The sequence below is a fragment of the Solanum pennellii genome, chromosome 7 (assembly GCF_001406875.1).
Source record: "Solanum pennellii chromosome 7, SPENNV200".
Classification (NCBI taxonomy): domain Eukaryota; kingdom Viridiplantae; phylum Streptophyta; class Magnoliopsida; order Solanales; family Solanaceae; genus Solanum; species Solanum pennellii.
The window spans coordinates 61,727,703-61,737,111 of record NC_028643.1 but is presented as its reverse complement, the minus strand read 5'-3'; positions in this window follow the sequence as shown (position 1 = coordinate 61,737,111).

Below are 9,409 nucleotides of genomic sequence, written 5' to 3'. Positions count from 1 at the left end.
CACTTTCTTCTTCGTAATTGTCAACCTCGTCATTACCAACCCCATTTTTTCATTCAGCTCGTGACATGACATGACATTGGCGGGTCTAAAAATTATGTTACTGAAATCATAAACAGAAAAAGTTAGGAAAGTAAAGTATAACAAATGAATAAATAAATAAAGTTTGAAAATAGAAGAGGCTCTCATTCAAATTGGAAAACAATGCAAACTTTGTCTATGGAATAGGGCCATGTTGCCTTCTTTGAACATCACGATGAAAATTTGAAAATTCAAACAGTTCAGATAATGTAAAATGGTGGATCTCGGGCCTCTTCCGGACTACCACTGATTTTAATGTGCATGAAATGGTGCCTTTCTACCGAGGAGTTCGGGGGATCAGGATGGTCATAAAGGTCCAATTTTGCAGCATCTCTCCCGGCTCAGCGTCGCGGATACCATCTAGCTCGACCTCTTCCTCAACAACAGCATCGATCTCCTCGAAGAGGTCATAGATTCCTTCCCCAAGGTCTTCATGCTCGGCATACTCCCGGATTGGAAAGGATTGATACAGATGAGAGATAGACTTAGACAATGCTTGATCATTTTTCTTCTTCATCTTCATGTCATCATCTGTGGGGATGTACCCCAAACCATATCTGGATCCCTTAACGAGGACCAGAATAGGCTCAATAATTCCTTGGGAATCTCTTCCCAATCCAAAACCCAGTTCAAAACCATTCTGCAGCATCACAATGGCTATCATCTTGTACACGACAGGCATGGGAGTCTGTGGGGCCAAGTCTTCACCGGTGGCATTCACCAGCTCCACCGTGTAGAAATCTGTACCTTGCGACATTTCATCAATGATTGGCGCCTGTCTGCCATAGTGACTCCCTTCGCCATGGATAACCAGCTCTTCGTTCTTCCACACGAGCTTTATCATCTGATGTAGAGTAGAAGGGACAGCTCCAGCCATATGGATGAAAGGCCTTCCTAGAAGAAGGTTATAGCTCGTATCAATATCCAATACTTGAAATTGTGCGCTGAATTCTGCTGGGCCCATTCGAATGATCAAATTCACCGCTCCCAACGTATCTCTCTGAACCCCATCAAAGGCTCTCACATTGACTTGGTTTTGGTCCAGTTTCCCAAGGTCAAACCTTAGCTGCCTAAACGTCAACAACGGGCAGATATTCAGACCAGATCCATCATCTACTAGGATGCGGTTGACAACCTTTTCGCGGCATACCACAGTGATGTGCAACGCCTTATTGTGTGACCTCCCTTCAAAAGGAAGCTCATCGTCACAAAAACTGATACGGTGGAGTTTGGTAGGATGCAGAAGCATATTGGGATTTTTTGTAGTCAGATCTATAACTAACAGATTCTGAACGTGTGTAGATGGCTTATTCTGAGTTGGATCCATATTTGAGGAAGGGAAGTAGATTGGAGGCCTTCCATTAGCAGCGTTAGCAGCAAATCCTGGTGGAGGAGATCCTGTCTCCTTTGCATTTCTACTGTCATCTCTGCAATCTGTTGCATCAACTGCAAAATCAACTCATTCTGGTCTGCTACGGTGCGTTGAGCCACCACAACATCAGTAAGACTCACTTCTTTGTTATTATCCCCCATAACAGTCTTTCCTTTGTCTGAGCTTTGTCTAGGGAAGGAATCTGCGGGACCTTTTGATCTGCTGAAATAGGGACGACCTTCCAACTTTTGATCGACACAGATCAGTTTCAAAGTACCTGAGAAGGAAAAAAACTCAAAGGCAGATTTATCAGTGAAGATTCAGAGTACAAAATGCATAATATCACACAGAGAGAAGATAAACACACAAGTTGCTTGTTTGACGATATCTTCAACCCACGAGTGAGGACGGAAACACATTTTTTTAACAAGCAGGAGTTTGCTTGTTTTAGTTTTGGACACTGTCTCAGAAAGGCTAAATCACGTTGAGATACGGTCTTCTTGCAACTATTCTTTGACGTCTGTTCATCTGGTTTTTATATTTTCTTCTAACAAGAAGGGGAGAATGAAATTTTTTTAAGATAGGGGCCGGGCCTGGGAAGGCTGCCTACGTATCTCACAAGGAGAATTAAGGCCCAACGTAGTTCGAGTACAATATAAAACATTTTCAATCATTCATTCATTACGATTACAAGGAAATTGAAAGGCAACAATAGAGCTTTTAAAAGATGAAATGATGACGACACATTAGTCATTTCCCTTCATGTTGATGCATTAGTCTCCTCCTTTCAGACGACCTAGGAATGGAGGCTTTTAGATGATTTCCTCGTCGTCGTCTTCCTCAGTCTCTTCAGGGTGAGCGTTGTCGGGACCACTATTGGCTCCTTGCTCGTAGACGGGGTACTTTTCGCCCATTTTCTGATGTTTATCAATCATGTTGCTATGGAAGACTTTTTTCTTCTTCCTCAGTACGACCATCCTTTCTCTCATGGAGGCGAATTCCTCCATTCCACTGTCAGCTCCTCGTCAAGTGATATGCCTTTAGCTAACAGAGCAGCTGTCTCCGATTCTATCCTCGCCTCTCTCGCTTCTCTTTCTTGCACCTTCATCCGAAGCATGTCCAACTTCTCTCACAAGTCCTCTGTCTCTATATCGACATCTTTCTTTCTCTTCATCTGTGATGTCAGATCCTCATCCAACGTCACAATTGCAGCTTTGTAGATTGCGGTGTTCATATCGACTCTGAGCTCTTCCTCCTTGTCTTCTTGAATTTCCCGAGTGATCTGTTCTATCCTCCTTTGTAGTTCTTCTCCAGTGAGTTCCATCTAGATGTTCTTACCTTTGTCCATAGCAGTGATTTTGCTTTTCCTGAGACGGTAGAATGAATGTTTTAGGATTTGTGGCATAGGAAGTGGTCTTTTGAGTGAGAAACATAAGACTTGGAAATTTTGGTTGAACATTTTGTGATAGTGACTTGTTCGTATATTTGGGAATTTCTGGAATGGAGTGGATTTTCGATATCCTCATTCATAGTAACATAAAACATAAGCAATTAATAACACATATATCGCGTCCTAATCATGCATGTGACCCTGTGTGCCAAGGGTAGGCCTAGCGATCTAAAGGATGTATTGCGTCATTTAAACAAATATTTGTATCCCCAAAATAAACTTCACTAAAAGTCATAGAGTTCGTTACATAATTTTAATAAAACGGGGTACATTTTAGGGATGGGGATGTGATGCGAATACAGATAGAAAACAATCCCACGCAGGGGAGTTAAAAGGTTGATGGCTCGGCTCCTCTTCTGGCCTTCTCTACTTCTTCGCGGATGATGAACTTGCTGGTGAAAACATACGGCTCATCAAATAGAGCTTTGGAAGATGTTGGTACAACTCGTAAAGTGTTCATCTGCTCGTCTAGGATTGCGTCCAAACGCATCAGACAAGCCCTTGTATCGGCTAGCTCTTGTGACGTCACAGCTAAAACCCTCTAACTTTCTAACTCTCAAAATTGGTACTCTCGCTCCCTTTGTTGAAATTCTTGCTCTTTCTTCTGAAATTCTTGCTCCTTCTGCTGAAATCCTTGCTCCCTTCAGTCCCATTCTCGCTGAAAATGGTATGCATGGATCTGAAGACTTGTCTGTACGTCTTCAATTTCTCAACCTGTGCGTGGTATCGGATTCACTACACCATGCAGATCATTCTGCAACCATGTCTTGTATTCGTCGACATACCCAGCTTCATATATGTTCTCGGTCATATCCCATTTCATGTTGACACGTCCGGCCCATTCCTGCAGGATGATCTTAGCGAAAGGTATTTTGTTGTTCCCGTTGTAATCGACAACAAAAGAGCTAGCATCCCCTTGGACGGGTATGATTTGTGTACTACCAAATTGTCGCATCACTCTTTGTGGGTTGTAGGTTCGCAATCCTCTGATGCCAGGAAGGACTAAAAATGGAAGTTTGGTCCCTTGTGCTGCTATCCTCTCGGACTTGAAGTTAGGTAACATCCACTGTATATCTCCTTCCCTCAGATCATAAAATACCCTCTCCCACGCATCCCTGGTGGTATGAATTGGGAATCTGCGGACACTTAGATAGAATTCATAGTTATCAAGAGGACTCGTCTGGCTCAGTTTGGCCAACTCCTGTGGCTGGGCACCGTCCCTTTTACAGAGATGCTCATCAACCACCATTGAAGTAGAATGTTGGAACCTTGGAAAAACGGGAACCCATTTTCACACAGACTTAAAGATCGATAAATGTTGGCCAAAATGACCGGGGCCAAACTACAGTACTTCTTTTCTTCTTGTTTTCTACCAATTCCTCTGAACATGGCGTCCACAACCATCACTAACCGGGTGTAAATTTTCTTTCCTTCATCTTTAGGGAACACCATAGTTCCTAAAAGGCATGTAGAGAAAGCGATAGTCTGAGTTTGCCTTAAGGTACTGTGATTGTGGAATTCATTCGGAAATAGTCTGAAAAAGCTGTCGTGCCCCCATCTCTCGAAAAATCTCATTAGTGGTATATCATGGGTTTCCAACCAGTTTGCATTTACTAGTAACAATATGTTCTTCAATTCTTCACTAGTTGGCCTATCTGGAAGAAGGATGTGATGATTTGGACATTTTTTTCTCTTGCCACATGTCCCGATAGAGTCCAGACAATCCTTAATTTCCTCTAGAGTGGGCGTTATTTCAACATCTCCAAATTGAAAAACCATCTTCTAATCGTCCCAGAATCGAGTGATAACCTGGATAAACATGGGCCATACCTCGAAGTCCATTATTGAAGGTAAGTGACCCAGGTGAACCGAGATTTCTCTGTTTTGACAACTTTGAGGTTTTCCTACCATACGCGGAGAATGTCTGGCGTCTTGGTGACCATGTTGAAATGAAGGAACTAACTCGACATCTACAAAACATACAACTAGTTAATTGCCATCCCTCACGATACAACAAACATCTAAACACGCAATACATCCTTCAAATTTATCACGCAAATATAATCGTCCTATCGAGCCATGGTCTCTTTGGACTCACGCTGGTCTTTCTAATGGGCCCAACACTCCTTGGGTGTTGGGTCGTCTTAGGCCAATGCGCTATTTTTGGGATTGGGTTTCGCTCTATCTTAGTTTAACTAGGAGTGGGTTATATTTAAAGTGGAAAGGGTAACCCAAGCGGACTACTTGGGCTGGGACAGTTAACGATCGTTGACTATCAAGTAGCCAACTACACTCGTCAGGGTGCCTTGAGAAAATTTTGGTTGATGAACGAATGCGAACCCGCATAATCGTCCTTTAGTGGGAATGAAAATAATTGTTGTTTGACGAAAGATGTTATGCCATGAATGAAATAGTTCAATAAAGCAATAAACAGAAAAACAATTATACACAGCGATGGGATCAACTCTTCCGACTCAATTTCCTTCGCTTGGGATCTATACGTCAATTTTATGGATTGACTCGATGAAGTCGTTATTGGGCCTTCGTGGTCCATGGGAATGGTACAAAAGGCGTTGGAGTTCCACGAACTCACACAAAATCACATGCAACGATAAAAGAAAAGGATTAATGTCCATGCTAATGATAATAACCTCATAAATAAGGAAAAACTATTAATAAGAGGGCCAACATACTGATGACAATCACACATTTGACAATCTAAAACTATATTCGATATATATTTTACCTTGCCGTTTAGAAAATAGTCAATAATACTTTCTATTTTCTTTTTTTTAAAGGCACAATTTCAAAGGAAGAGCTAACTTCAAACGAAATGAGCAAATACCCTTAGATCATTCATTCTCATCAATAATAAAACAAATAAGAAGATTGAGAAAAATAATAATAATAATAATAACGATAAAAAAACATAAAATACTACTAACGTCAAATGTCTAGGAAAAATATTAAATACAAGACAACTTCATGAGTTGGCACACTTATTTGTCATTTTATAATACTAAAGAGTTTAAGACGATATTTTAAATATGAGCGAGCAACAAAATGGTACACCATCTATTATTATTATTATTATTATTATTATTATTATTATTATTATTTAAAGGAAAAAAAGGTATAAATCACAAAAAAAGAGATCTAAACACGAATAATAAGCAAATGAAAAATAAAAGTAGAGCTCCAGCCATGAAAAAAAAGAAAAGAAAAAAAAGCAACAAATTTTAGTATTTTTTAAGGTACCAAGACGAGAAAATTGTTAAATGAACAGAGGGTGCTTTCCAAAGTAGATTAAATACGAGGACTTCGAAGATTGACACTTCGGGGGCGGGAGATGATTGGGAAGAATAAGCCAATAAATAAAGGGTGGTTTGGGTAAACTGAGGGCATAAAATCGATTAGGCAAGTTACATTAGGAAATAAGAACACTAAGATACTTAAAGAAATACATAACACTAAATTCAATAATCAAAACATATGAGAGGGACAACCTAAATGAACTCTGAGAAAATCAAACACAGATCCAACAGAACTAGTTAAGCTAATCAATCGAAAACAAGTTAGTGAGGTCGTATGAAGCTAAGACATAACACATTCGAATTATTTAATCTATATCCATGAAGCCAGCCATAATAGAGAGGTTTTACGACCTTGAAACGATGAGAGAGGATGAACATCCCTTAGTCGAACGTGAAAACATGTAATGGTCGAGAATATATAAGGTAGGCAGGGATAGAAACTTGTCAGCATGAGAAAACTTTACTACTTTAACAGGAACTTATATGCATATACATCGATATAGAAGAAAACTAGTTGAGATGGGCTTCGGGAAATGAAAATGAAACAACAAAATATTATTTAACATGCTAAGGACGCTTAACAGAATGTAAACAAGAAAATAAATCAGAGAGACTAAGCCATGAACATTTACCATGCACACAAGGATTCAAAACTCAGGAAGGAAAGACTTGAAGACAAATACAAGACCAATGAATCAACAACGGGATGAGGGACATCAGAATAACCTTTCTAAATCACGGATAAAACCAAAGAGTCTAGATACAAAACCAATTAGTTACAGAGCCAACAAGTTGACTCCAAACAAAAAAATGCTATTGGCATCTCGAACTATTCACTCAAATCAACAATATCAAACTGAGCGTTCGTTAACAGTCAACTACCAAACTGTAACCAAAAGTAGAGGAAGAACGGAAGGGAATCGCAATAATATTGCGAAGAGACGAACAGTACCTTCTTCGGTGCAGCGAACGAAGAACAGGGGCTAGCGGGGTATTAACGACTACCACACCAAAATCAAATCCGAGAAGCAAAGATAAATCTCGGACTCTGTATTCTAAACTACTCGGCACTATAGTTTTATAATTTCACACTAAAAAAAACTCCTTCTGTATCTCTTTACTCTAGAATCTTTTGAGCCAAAGAAAAATTCTCAGGAACCCCCCCCCCTCCGCCAGAAGCAGTGAATAAGAGCTCAATATATATGAAGAAATTAGGGTTAGGAAATAGGGGGGAACCAGGGGCAATTTCGGATTTCCCCATCTCATATTTTGAAATCGTTCCTCCAAATTAAAAAGATAATTTGGGGCCAGTACCAAAACTCAAAATTTTGCAACGGATGAGCCATGGGAGCCACTTGATTAGGCGCTAGTTAGAGAGAAACGCGGAGATGAAGATATATGGCTGCCAAGGATGAAAATAAAGTTGCTGCTTTTGCTAGAAAATAGCTAAACTGGAACAGAGGCAGAGCGCAGACGGCTCCGATTCATCAGGCTCGTCCTTATGCCTTGACGTGGCGTCATCTCAAACCCAAAGGACTATCTTGCGTGCCTCCAAGGCTGATGGACATCGTACGACTTGAGAGGGGCGTGAGGAAGAAGACAAGGCAGCAATGGTACGCAGCGTGAATCACGCGTTTGCACTGTGCCTTGACACCGTGAACTCGCAGTCCTTCAATATGGCTTGGGGCGCGTACGAGTATCATCGAAGTCGGTCACGCGCTGCTTGGAAATATCATCTTCGTCTCTTGGCCATTCCATGAAGAAAATGGAAAGGGGCCAAGTTGAGAACATAAGGTTGGGTGTGGACGGGTCAAATTTAGGGGAATTGGGAATGGGTATTAAATAATTTAGGTGGGCTGATTTTAAAATTGTTGTGGGCTGTGGAGAAAAGGTCGGCTGAAAATTGTTAGAAAAAACCCAAAATGGTTTTTGAAATTTTGAATAATAAGTAAAAAGATGAATTAATATATATCAATTAATGGGCTTCTTAAATTTTATCGAAATAACTAATCAATTTAATTATAAAATAACTAAACAAAGGAATTTTGAATAGTCATGTAAGACCGTTTAAAATTTGAGAAGCTCGTTAATTAATTATGTCGAGAGGGTCAAAATTGGGTGTCAACACTGATATAGACCACAAGAGATAAATGTGGAATCTAGTGTTGTAAAACCTTAAACCTATGGAAGGTGGTCTACCGACCAAAGTAAAGCAAGGCATAAACGTAGCTTTCTAGGCGGATCCACCAGCTAGTCTTCCTATGGGGGCAACATAGTTCAAGAAACAAGATATAGGTACAACCTCTCTACATGCCACTTGGCAATTGGAGCCTCCTCTCATGGGAATCCATAAAGTGAGTATCCCTCATAGGGGAGTCAACACCATGTAAAACACCTCCTGTTGTCAAGTTCACCCGGTGCTAAGCTAAGTCCCTTTTTGAAATGTCTTTAATACCTTTATTAATCATATAACTTGATGTAGGTCATAGGGTCTAACATTATATAAAATCATCATCATCATAACTCAATAAGAATATCATGAGTATAATCCTTTCATTACAATTCATACATGTAGGGTTAGCACATTTACATAGTCACATCATATTAAGGCACATTGGTAAATCATCACCATCCTTATAACATTTAAATCTTAGCCAACACCTCACAATCCATAGTCAGTACATTTTAATTCAACATCATACCAACCCTATCAATCCTAATAAAGGCATACTTCAATACAACATCATCACTTAACCACAAGTAACATAATTGAAGTAAAGAGTTGGGATCACAAGACTTACCAAGTCTCCTTCATAATTCATCATCAAGGTCTTACAATCAACCCTTAATTCAAATAAAAAAGGGTATAATATCATCACATATCAATAACCAACATGATAACAAAGTCCATTGAGTCACTAAATCACAATCCATTACTAGTGCATAACTTAAGATAACAGGATTAGATCAATTCCATAATACACTTCATAACTAGATAAAATACTCAAGAGCTAGAATGATAGGACTAAATTCATATTAATATATTCATAATTGATATAATAACATCATCTAGTTGTAATTCAACCAATAACCAATTCAATTGAACCAACATTACACAATTCATATCAAGATCATAACCTAGGGTTAAGGGGAATAGGTCATCTTCTACAAACTGGAACAATCCATCAAGATATA